General features: G+C 35.2%; 1 protein-coding gene across 2 annotated transcripts in view; it reads right to left on the bottom strand.

Annotated features, from left to right (window-relative positions):
- The window catches only part of LOC117222048 (uncharacterized), a 63,559-nt gene extending 51,641 nt beyond the window's left edge, over positions 1-11,918 (bottom strand). Inside the window, exon 1 of one of the 2 annotated variants that reach the window (XM_033473512.2) lies at positions 11,729-11,918. The gene's annotated coding sequence lies outside the window, so the exon portion shown is untranslated. Of the gene's footprint in view, positions 1-11,436; positions 11,683-11,728 lie in introns of those variants that run through there. The other variant, XM_076520525.1, reaches the window with a different exon arrangement.
- Positions 11,919-12,153: the final 235 nt, after the last annotated feature.

Raw genomic sequence — 12,153 nt, 5'->3', positions numbered from 1 at the left:
GCTGTAATTCGTACAGGCACTACCAAAAACCGCCACCGGCGAATGATAAATTTTAGCGATGATCCGATGGGATTTTTCATTCATCTTAAACAATTTTGTTTTTCTGTGATTTCGACTATAATATATCGCTCTGATTCGTACAGGCTCTACCAAAAACCGCCACCGGCAAATGATAAATTTTAGCAATGATCCGATGGGATTTTTCATTCATCTTAAACAGTTCTGTTTTTTCTGTGATTTCGAGTATAATTTCGCTCTTGGGCGTTTCATCCTCTGTTAATTAATTGCTAATAAAATATTTTAGAATAATTTTGTAAACGATAGAACCCTGATTATGCGAACAGCGAGCGCCATGTATGATTTTTTCGGATGATCGAATAACTCTGTTTTCGCGAGAAAAAAAAGATCATTTGAATTACATTAACCCTTTGCACTCGAGTGACGACTCCAAGGCGTCATTAAAAATTGTTATGTCACGTTTAAAAATAATTTTATTAATCGAATTTGTTTATATTTGAAAGTTATGTGAAATAGAAAGGTTATGTGAAATAGAAATAACAGAAAAATTATTTTAAATTTTACGTTAATCTGATTTCGAGTGCAAAGCGTTAATATTGAAGAAATGAAGAACTGAACGATTTAGAGATTAAACAGGACTCGAAACTTTAAATAAAAATTTAACAATTTTCTTTGATGTGAAAATTTAACATATCTCGATTCTCGTTTGCCGATCTTTTCCAGTTCTGTAGACAACTTTTAATATTTTCATTTCGTCGAATGTATTTTCTTCTATTCCGGATTCATTCTATCTTGGCGCTATTTTTACCGACGTTTTGAATTATACAATTTGCATTTTCGCTAAGGAAAAAGTTGCTTCAAATGACCTCAGTATTACATAATGTTTATAAAACCTATAAAAACCAATAATAAACCGCGGATTGCATTTTCGCTAAGGAAAAAGTTACTTCATATGACCTCACGAACCCCTCATTTCCCGCTTGTACAATAATTTTGGGACACCCGGTATACATATTGTTCATTTGAAAACTCGAAATCTCAATATCTCGAAAACAACACATTTTCGGAAAAAATGTTCGAAACAAAAGTTACTCGATTTCGAAAAAGAATAAACTTTTATAGGAAACATTTTTCGATCAGATTTTATATCGCAAGGATATTTAATAAAATGAACAATTTGTTTCCTTATGAAACAGATTCGTTTACATTTTTTATGACCGAATGCCGATAAATCAATAACAAATGCAATTTTTCACGTTGCTTGGCGGAGAAAGCTAGAGGTAAGCATTTCGAACAACGTATTTAACAATTATAATAATAATAATAAGTAAACAAAATAGTAGTAAACAATAAAATAATAACAAATATTACTTATTTACTACTAGTATTTACTAATAATAGTAAATAAATAGTAATAAACACAACAATTCTCTTCGGTAATAAACCTGAATTATTTCGATAGCGTACACTATTAAGCCCTACAACTTTGGTAGCAAATATCTCTCGAAGAAAGCATATGTTACGAGCATACTTTCAAAGGAAAAATTTCTTCGTTTCACGGTGCTAAATTGGTAACTAAAGTTCGTCGGTTTAACGCTCGCATGAAATAATGTCTGCGTACGAAAAACGCCGATGCAAGAAATTGCACAGTTTCTCTATAAAGAAATACCAAAAAAAGAACACACACACACACACACACACACACACACACGTTGTACAGTAAAAGACTGCCTTGAGATATTGATCGGGGGTTTCGTATGCACATAGGAAAGTCGGCTATAATTTCTGTCGTTGCTCCAGAGAACGCATTAACAATCGAAAGGAAGAGTTCAACGAGAACTTTCTTCGGCGTTGCGTGTACATCCGACTGAAGTGTATTTCTTGCGGCAACAAAGGCTACGATCAGTGGGTTTATCGAACCGCGAAACATCTTGGGACTACAATGCTCGTTTCCGTCAATTAAACGGAGCTTCGTTAAGCAGGTATGCGAGTAATAAGCGGTGGAAGTCGCGTCTACGGCAGCGAATTAATCGGCGCGGAATTTACTAGATTGTACGGTTCCAATCGTACGCTTCCTTTTCTTTCTCTCTCGCGGCAATAAAACCAGTTTGCTGATGGCCGAGGAGGGGCCCGGCGAATCTACGGATCGTGAAATTATAAACGGCGGATGGTGCTTGGCCCGATGCGCCGCTATGTCGAGGGTGAAACGGAGAGAAAGAGAAAGAGAGAGGGGGAGAACAATAAAGAGAGGGAGAGAGACACTGAGAGCAGAAAAGAGTAACAGAGAAAAAAAATGAAGGGAAAGAGGGTGAGAAAAAGAGAAACAGGGAGAACATAAAGAGAAAGAGAGAAAAAAGGGGGGGCAGAGGTAAAATGGAGAGAAACGGAGAGAAAAAAAAGAGGAACAGAAAGAAAGAAAGGAAGAGGAAAAAGAAACAAAGAGAAACTAAAGAGAAATAGAGAAAAGAGGGGAAAACAAAAATAAAATAAAGATAAAGAGGGAGAAAGAAGAGAAATAGAAAGAAAGAGAAAAAGAAAACAGAATGAAAATAAGGAGAAATAGACAGAAAAAAGGGGAAACGGAGATAAAATGAAGAGGAAGAAGAGAAACAGAAAAGACAGAGAAAGAAAAAGAAAAAGTGGAAATAGGGAGTAAATAAAAAGAAAGAGAAAATAAAGAGACTGAGAGAAAAAACAGGAAGACAGAGAGAAACAAACAAAAAGAGAGAAAATAAAGAGAAACAGTGAGAACAGAAGAAAGAGAAAATATAGAGAAAGAAAGAAAAAGGTAGAGTAAAAAGCAGAGAAACAATAAAGATAAAGGAGAATAGAGAAACGGAGATAAAATATAGAGAAAGAGAGAGGAAAGATAGAGTAAAAAAGAGAAAACAGAGAAAGGGGAAGTAAAAGAAGGAAACAGGGGAATATAAAGAAAAACAGGGAGCAAATAAAGACAATGAGACATGAAAATAGAAGAAAGAAAAGTAGAGAGTAAATGAATATGAGTAAAGAATAAAAGAATGTAAAAAAGAAACAGAAAGAAAATAAAGGGAAAGGTGAGAGAAAGAGAAAAACTGAGGGAAAATAAAGAGAAAGGTGAGAGAAAGAGAAAAACTGAGGGAAAATAAAGAGAAACAAACAGAAAGGAAGAGCAAACGAAGAGAAACAGACAAGAAAATAGAAGAAAGAAAAGTAGAGAGTAAATAAAAAGAATGAGGCAGTGTAAAAAAGAAACAGAAAGAAAATAAAGGCAAAAGAGAGAAAAAGAGAGAAACTGAGAGAAAATAAAGAGAAACAAACAGAAAGGAAGAGCAAACGAAGAGAAACAGACAAGAAAATAGAAAAAAGGAAAGTGGAGAGTAAATAAAAAGAATGACAGAGTATACAAAACAGACAGAAAGAAAATGAAGGAAAAAAGAAAGAAGAAAATAGAAACTAAGAAAATATAAAAAGAAACAAACAGAAAGAAAAGAGAAAAAAGGGGGAACAGCGGAGATGCAAAGAGAAAGAGACGGCAACAGAAAGAAAATACAGAGAAAGAGAGAGGAAAGAAAAACGAAGAAATAGAGTGAGAAAGAATCGATGCGAAGATCCTGATTCCTGACTGACAATATCAGAGCGCGCGACCGGAAGCGGCGGGTACTACAAGTTATCATTTCGAAGCGTTAATTGTATCTGAAATGAAGTCCGTCGCGAGAACCGTCTCAATTAAAAAGAAACGAAACGCTCGACCGCGCCCGAAGTGCTGTCGAGTGAAGTCGAAGCGAACTGCGCAAGACTTGCGCTAATTGTAGTTTAATGAACGACGTTTCCAACGGGATCTCGAATTGGTGATCCGCGTTTGATCGTTTCGCGTGTCGCCGCAACACTTAATTAGAGGAACATGTAGTAATAACGTAGCTTCGCCTCTGCTTCTGAGATACCTCTTCCGCCTGGCTGCTCATTAATGTTATTAATTTATTTCAAAGCGGAATTTATTGGCGGAGAATGATAGGAAATTAAAGCTACCGCGTTGCTAAAATCGTTTCCGTTCGTTAGATCTGCAAAGACGTTGCTGCTGGACGAAGAAATATAATATAATGTGTGTTGTGCTCGGCGAGATTTGGTCCGACTGACCCGTTTTACAGGACGTGTACTTTCGTAAACAATAACAGTGATAAGTAGACCGCGGATTTTATGCATTTATAACCGAAATGGATAGATAAAACGTAAGACAGTTAAATTATATAGAATAAATTATATATTTATAAACAGTTATAAAGATTAAAAGCAACTAAAAATAACAATAATAAGTAGACCGCAAATTTTATGCATTAATGGATAAAACGTAAGACAGTTAAATTATACAGAATAAATTATATATTTATAAACGGTAATAAAGATTAAAAGCAACTAAAAATGACAATGATAAGTAGACCGCGGATTTTATGCATTTATAACAGAAATGAATGGATGAAACGTAAGACAGTTAAATTATATAGAATAAATCATATATTTATAAACAGTAATAAAGATTAAAAGCAACTAAAAATAACAATGATAAGTAGACCGCGGATTTTATGCATTTACAACCGAAATGGATAGGTAAAACGTAAGACAGTTAAATTATATAGAGTAAATTATATATTTATAAACAGTTATAAAGATTAAAAGCGGCTAAAAATGTTGATCAATGAATTCCGACTTGGTGAAATTATTTAAGAAAGAAAAATACGTTGCACTTGGCTCCTATGTTGTGCAATCGATGCAGACAATTTCTATTTTGCTTGAAGATTCGCGGTATAGTGATAAGAATATGCATTATTAGGCAACTGAGAATCCTTGTCGGCTTCGTGAGATAGATCATCAACATCGGTGGATTCTAAATGTTTGGTGCGGCATAATTGGTCATTAAATCATTGCGCCTTATTTCATTACTAGATCGTTAACAGGACAAGCATACTCCACTTTTCTCTCTGAAATATGGATTTTATTTTCAGTTAGAATGCATGATTCCTATTTCTTCGGTTCATCTTGTTACGACTTGTTTTTATAGTTGTTGACAATCGGTAACTATAAAAACGAGCTGCAAGGCTCGAATAATCGTATCTCCTTTTCCTAAATTGTCCATTTTTGTGCGCCATCTGAGCGCAAATTTGGGAGAAATTACTATATTTTTGGAAGAGTGAAGGAATGTCGTATCGACGAGCAATCGGTACCGAAACGGCAGAAGAATTTTCGCCGATGAAGAGCTCATTACCGTAAATGGTCGACAGCGATCGCTAAGAAATCGTGAATGTTAATCCGACGCAAAAAACTTTCACGTGTACGCGGACGATCCGAGAGGATCGTTGGTAACGAATTCGGAGCCACGATCGGAAAACGATCGAACACGTTCCCGGAGTCAAGTTTAGGCTGTATCCTTTCAGCGATTTCGCAAAAAGTCGCCGATCCGGTTGTTTAGTCATATATAGACGATCGACGCGGATCTATATAGAGCCTATAGAGGCTCGATCGAGGTCACGATCACTTTAACGGTAGTTTTCTGGGGACAATCGCTTTTAACCGTGAAACCGTACGTATCGAAATGGTTCGATCGACATTTAATTGCGTCAATTTCTGTGGCCTCGCGAACCACTGCGAATTCGATCGACGCCCGGTTTATGCTTTCGAACCGCGGTTCAAACACGCCTGACATTTCGCGCTGCGAAATTCACTTTTGTCGACCGATTGGAGTGTCACTTTGTTGCTAAAATCACGACAGCGGACAACACGAAGACTTTGTTCGCCGAATAATAATCAATTTTTAGGCAAAAATACTTGGAAAATTATTGGAAACGGTTAATGAAATAATCTTGTTTCTATGAAATAATATTTCGTGATTTGTTCGACGTCATAGAGATAAGCACGTGTATTGAAAATAGTTGTCAACGTTGTGCTAAAGAAAATTATTCACTGAGATAGGGTTTTCTTAAAATATACTGGAAATAATTATTTGACGCGTCTGAATTTCTATGAAAATGAAATTCTATTTCTTGCGATTAATATTTATGAGAGAAAATGAAGCTATGATAAAAGGTACAAACTGATATTGTTTTGAAAAATGAGCTTTTAGTCACGTTTCTCTTAATTAATTAATGTAATTGGTATTTGTAAGTATATTTCTATTTTCGGCAAAAATATTTGTTGGCAAAATTTCATGAAAATAATATTAACAATAAGGATAATATTTTAGGTTATTGTAAAATATTTATTTTAAATACTTATTAAATATTTATAAAATCAGCTAACAACTACTATCTCAAATATTATTTCATTTAACACGGAAATAAGTTACTATTTCGAATGTAGCATATATGTAACACAGATGAGAGAAATAATATTTGTATATATTATTTAATATATAATTTCTTATTTTTATTATTATTTAATATATTATTTAATACTTGTATATTTTAATTGAAATATTTTTATCCAGGGCTGACAGTAATTAACCTGTTAACCATTGAAATCTAGCCTATTCATATGGCAACACTTCAAATTTGCACAGTTTAGTTTAAAACATTACTACAACATTTTTTATATGCAAAACCATCTAGATTAATTGACAATCATTTTGCCGATTACACAGGATGTTTATTTTATCCCGCAAATTAAAATATTTTCGTTATAAGAGTATTATGATTCGCGTGTTTTTCTCTCAAGGTCAATTTTTCAAGAATTAAAGGTCATCGCTATTTCTTGCACACTAACCCCTATTTTTTATAACAACTATTTTTAATAATAATGACCTTTAAATGACCTCCAAAAATTGGGATTAACGTGAAAAAAATAGCGATGACCGTCAATACTTGAAAAAAAATAACCTTGAAAGAAAAGGAAATATGAAACATAATATTCGTGACTGAACTAAACAAATTGTCCAAATACTTTCTTTTATATCGGCAAAAATAATTCTTCAAGTGCAAACTCAAGCAGGAAGGTAGTGGAACCAATTACTGTGGGGTCACTAATTTCTGTGCCTTTGGATTTTTTCGGCCAAAATTAACTTTGTATTTATCGAATATATATATAAAATTGTATATTACATTTTTTCTTATTCTCTTATTTTGTTTATTTTGAACTTTATATTGATCGAGTAAGACATGTTGCATTTTTTTATTTAATTTACTTTTAAATCAAAGTATAATTTATTCTTTTATCTCGTCTATTTGTTAATAAAAATATTATTCATTTTTTTACTTTGTCTATTTTTCAATAAAAATATAATTTATTATTTTAAGCGTGATAATATATATAACTTCTCATTGCGAAAAAAGGAGGCGGCATTGTGAAACGTGTTGAACAAAAGTTAATTCCCCGGTTAACAGGTTGCTGTCGCGTGTGACATAATTCTATAGACATAAAACTGTGAATCCTCGTGCAGAATAGAGTCCGCGGCATAGTAATCAGTGACTATGACTCTTTTTTGCGAAATTACAATTTTCTGCAATTCGTTACGTTAAATAACAGGAATCACTTTCCTTCAATGATTTTAGTGGGACGGAAATAGATAATACACCGACACTTTAGAATCCTTTTTAATCCTTCTAATGTTTGAAATTGCGGCTATTAGATCGTTAAGTACGAAATGCATACGCTTCTTTACAAAATTAACGTGTAAAGAATGCACTTCATACTCGATGATCTAATACTAAGTTTTGTAGCAAGTGCATAAAATGTTGAATTTTCAAATCAAATAATATTTCAGGAAAAATTGGAGCATAATTTCTAAATTGATTTTATAATTTCTAAAAATCTACACTTTCCAGTTAAAATCCTTCCAATCCTATTATTCCATTAGAATAGAAAATTGAGTTTTGTATCAACAATTCATCCTTAGTAATAGGATCTAATAATTTCGTTTGAAATTATCATATAGAAAAAGAATTTTAAGAATTCTCTTAGCACAGTAATTGAAAATCCTGTTAATTGGCTTCCGATGGATAAATCGTTAAATTCTTTAAAAAGAAAATCGTTAGTAAATTTGCAATAAAATTTATTATATACTATAAAATATTTTCAGTTTTAATCGTGATAATCGATGTAAATAAATACGTAGTTATGTAGCAATCCTGATTTGAATTTCCGATGTGAAAGTGCTGCGAGCGTATCTTGTTTTGCCTCCATGCATCAAAATCAAAAAATAATGCAAATCTTGCAATGATACGTCTCCATAATTCGCAATAATATTTTACGGTGCTTAAATTTCTCTAAGGTAAGTAATTGATATTCAATTGATTATGAATGTATTTGTATAAATATATTTTTATAACATTACGTAAATACAAAAACAGTCAACAATTGGTTGCATTATTATTCGAATAATTTTACAAACTATATTCGAATAAACAGATAAAATAATAGGTGACGAATAATGAATAATTGTTATTCGTATAAATAGATAGAATAATTTATGACGACTAATGAATAATTGTTATTCGAATAGATAAAATAATTTATGACGATTAATGACTAATTGTTATTCGAATAGATAGAATAATTTATGACGACTAATGAGTAATTGTTATCCGAATAAATAGATAGAATAAGTTCTGACGAATAATGAATTATTATTCGAATAGATAAAATAATTTATGACGACTAATGAGTAATTGTTATTCGAATAAATAGATAAAATAATTGATGGCGAATAATGAATTATTATTCGAATAGAGAAAATAATTTATGACGACTAATGAGCAATTATTATTCGAATAAATAGATAAAATAATTGATGGCGAATAATGAATTATTATTCGAATAGATAAAATAATTTATGACGATTAATGAGCAGTTGTTATTCGAATAAATAGATAAAATAATTGATGACGAATAATGAATAATTATTATTCGAATAAAATGTTCGACAAAACAGAATTCAATCGGATAATAATCTTCGGACAATAGATTTTATGCACTTATGGCAGAAATCGATTGACGAAATTCGGAGCAATAGAAAGATTAAAAGAATATAAAATTATTTATATATTATTAACAACTTAGATAGAAATTTTGTTCATTGTTTAATAATTTTGTTATCTTGCTCCTGTTTGTTGCAATTTACGAAGAAAATGTTTGTTGTGCATAAACATCCGCAGACTAATAAACTTAGATAAAAATTTATTCACAACAATTCGAACAATGCCCAACTTCGAAATAGACTACGGATTTTTGTGCGAAATAAAAATTTTGTCGATCAACCGTAAAACAACGTATTGCAGAATTAAATAACAATGTATTTCTTCGTTTAATAGCCTCAATCGATTGAAAATTCTGTAACGATGCTCATAAACTCTTCTAATTTTTCCACGTCTCCGTGTTTCTCTTATCAATTTTTGCGACAAATGCATAAAATCCGCAGTCTACATATAAGACTTCGACTCGAGCCGGTTCTGTTCGACCTTAATTTTTGTAAATGAATTCGTAAAAATTTGTAGATGATTTATCGAAGTTTCTCGTTTCGCAACACTGTAATTGTTACCGTTACCGACGTTGAGAAATTCTTAAGTAATCAACTTGGAAACCACACATTGATGTACGTACAACCGGTCCGCAGTGCCGGCAAACTTTTGGCAGCTAGTGTACCTCACTCATTAACCCTCGCGAATGGATCGCCCGGGTCCATTTTGATTCAGCGTTTCAGAAACGCCGTCGGACAACTCGGTCCATGGCGAGGCAACGTTAACACCTCCGCGTCGGATGACTCGTTGCTGCGTCGAATCGGAAACTACCGCCGATTGCGGATGTCGCAAATATTTGCGTCACGTCGAAAACTGCCGTCAATCGGCGGGTGACGCTTTTTCGCGTCAAATCGAAAATCTGCTCGCGATGAGTCACTCGACGAACAACTGCAACGATTGTTGACAAATGCATCGAAATCGGCAAGCTTTCACAACGAGAAATAATATGAGTGTAATTGTATCAATTAGTACCAATTGCGAACAGTAAAACAGAAAATGATTTTGAAAAATAAAAAGAATCGGAGATTGTGAAAATCTGATTATGAGAAACGAGTCGGCCAGTAAATGTGAACAAATGCACGGCTCCGACGCGAAGGTGTTGAAAATATCGTACGGAAATCGGCAAGTGTTATCCGAATAATTATAAATTATAAATAATCATTATTATTGTTATAAACTATAAATTATAATATTACACTATTATTCGCCCTAATTCGTGCTCAGATTGCGTATAAAAATGGACTATTTAGGAAGAGGAAATATGGATTATTCGAGCACACATACTTGCATCTCGTTTTTATAGTTGTCGGTGTAATGGGAAAAACTACAAAAACGAGTCGCAAGCCTCGAATAATCGTATCATCTCTTCCCAAATTGTCTATTTTTGTGCGCAATCTAAGCGCGAATTAGAGAAAAGTGTAGTCTCAATTATTGTTAACCATTGTTTATCAGTTGCAAAGAATATTTTCTTGAACGTCAACGTTAATTACGTGCAACATCAGCAAAAATTGTAGCCCCAATTATTGTTAATCATCGTTTATCCGTCGAAAAGAACATTTTCCCGAACGTCACCGTTAATTACGTGCGACATTAGGGAAAAGTGTAGTCTCAATTATTATTAACCATTATTTATCCATCGAAGAGAACATTTTCCCGAACGTCGCCGTTAATTACATGCGACATCAGCGAAAAATGTAGTCTCAATTATTGTTAACCATTATTTATCCGCCGGAAAGGACATTTTCCAAAACGTCGCCGTTTATTAAGTGCGACATCAGCGAAAAATATAATCTCAATTATTGTTAACCATTGTTTATCCGTCGAAAAGAACATTTTCCCAAACGTCGCCGTTAATTACGCGCAACATCAGCGAAAAATGTAGTCTCAATCATTGTTAACCATCGTTTTCCCTTCGAAAAGAACATTTCCCCGAACGTCCACGTTAATTGCGCGCGGCATCAGCGAAAAATGTAATCTCAATTATTGTTAACCATTATTTATCCGTCGAAATGCACATTTTCCCGAACGTCGCCGTTAATTGCACGCGACACCAGCGAAAAATGTAGTCTCAATTATTATTAACCATTATTTATCCGTCGAAAAGAACATTTTCCCGAACGTCCACATTAATTACATGCGACATCAACGAAAAATGTAGTCTCAATTATCGTTAACCATCGTTTTCCCTTCGAAAAGAACTATTCCCCGAACGTCCACGTTAATTGCGCGCGACATCAACGAAAAATGTGGTCTCAATCACTGCTAACCATCGTTTCCCCTTCGAAAAGAACAATTCCCCGAACGTCCGCGTTAATTACGCGCGGCAGCAACAGGCGTACGCTTTTAAAACGTTTATACCCGATATGATAACCGCAGAGCGGGCATCGTGTGTTACGAAACCTGCGAATGGAACGAATTACTCCGAAATCGTACATACCTCGTGTTCAACCGAACAAAAAGCTAGGCACGAAGGAGGATCCGAGAATCGGAGTTTACGAGCCACGATCTACGTGTACTAAGGAACCACTGGTAACAAAAGATCACTAACAACTCGGCAACGGGCATCGTCGCCTGCAAAATACCACAGGACACTCTCTGGATCCCCGCTGAATCCCTCTAGCATCTAGATCAACAGGGCATTAACTCGGGAAAAACATTTCGAGGCGGGTGCTCGCGGCTCGACGATCGAATCGGCGGCTAAATCGACGGGTTAAATCGGCGTTACTCACTCGAGACGAGTCCGGCAGGTCGATTGATCGTCAGACCGCCCTCGGGACAGCTCCATTCAATCTTTCGGAAAGAAGAGCACGCGCGACGCCTGCCATTCCGCAGCTGTCCACACGGGCCGGTCACGGGAAAAAGCGCATCGGCGTGGTCAGATCGCCGGGATTCCGGCGCAGGGCCGCGTCATTCCGCGCGGAGCAGCTCGGTGCCGCCCTCGGCGACCCGTTTCGACCCGCGGGTGCACGACCGGGCCGCGAAACTCGCCCGCGGAATTGCGAAATCGGCCCGAAGATGGGCCGAAGGACCGAGAGAAAAGAGACTCTTCTCGCGATATCTCGGGAGCTGTCCGAAGCTGTCCGAAGGAGCCGGATGCGGCGGGAACTTTCTTCTGCGGCAGGTACCCGCTCCGAAATATCCTCAAGGACCTCTG

The sequence above is a fragment of the Megalopta genalis genome, chromosome 3 (genome assembly GCF_051020955.1).
Source record: "Megalopta genalis isolate 19385.01 chromosome 3, iyMegGena1_principal, whole genome shotgun sequence".
NCBI lineage: Eukaryota > Metazoa > Arthropoda > Insecta > Hymenoptera > Halictidae > Megalopta > Megalopta genalis.
This window is presented reverse-complemented; position numbering and strand designations above follow the sequence as displayed.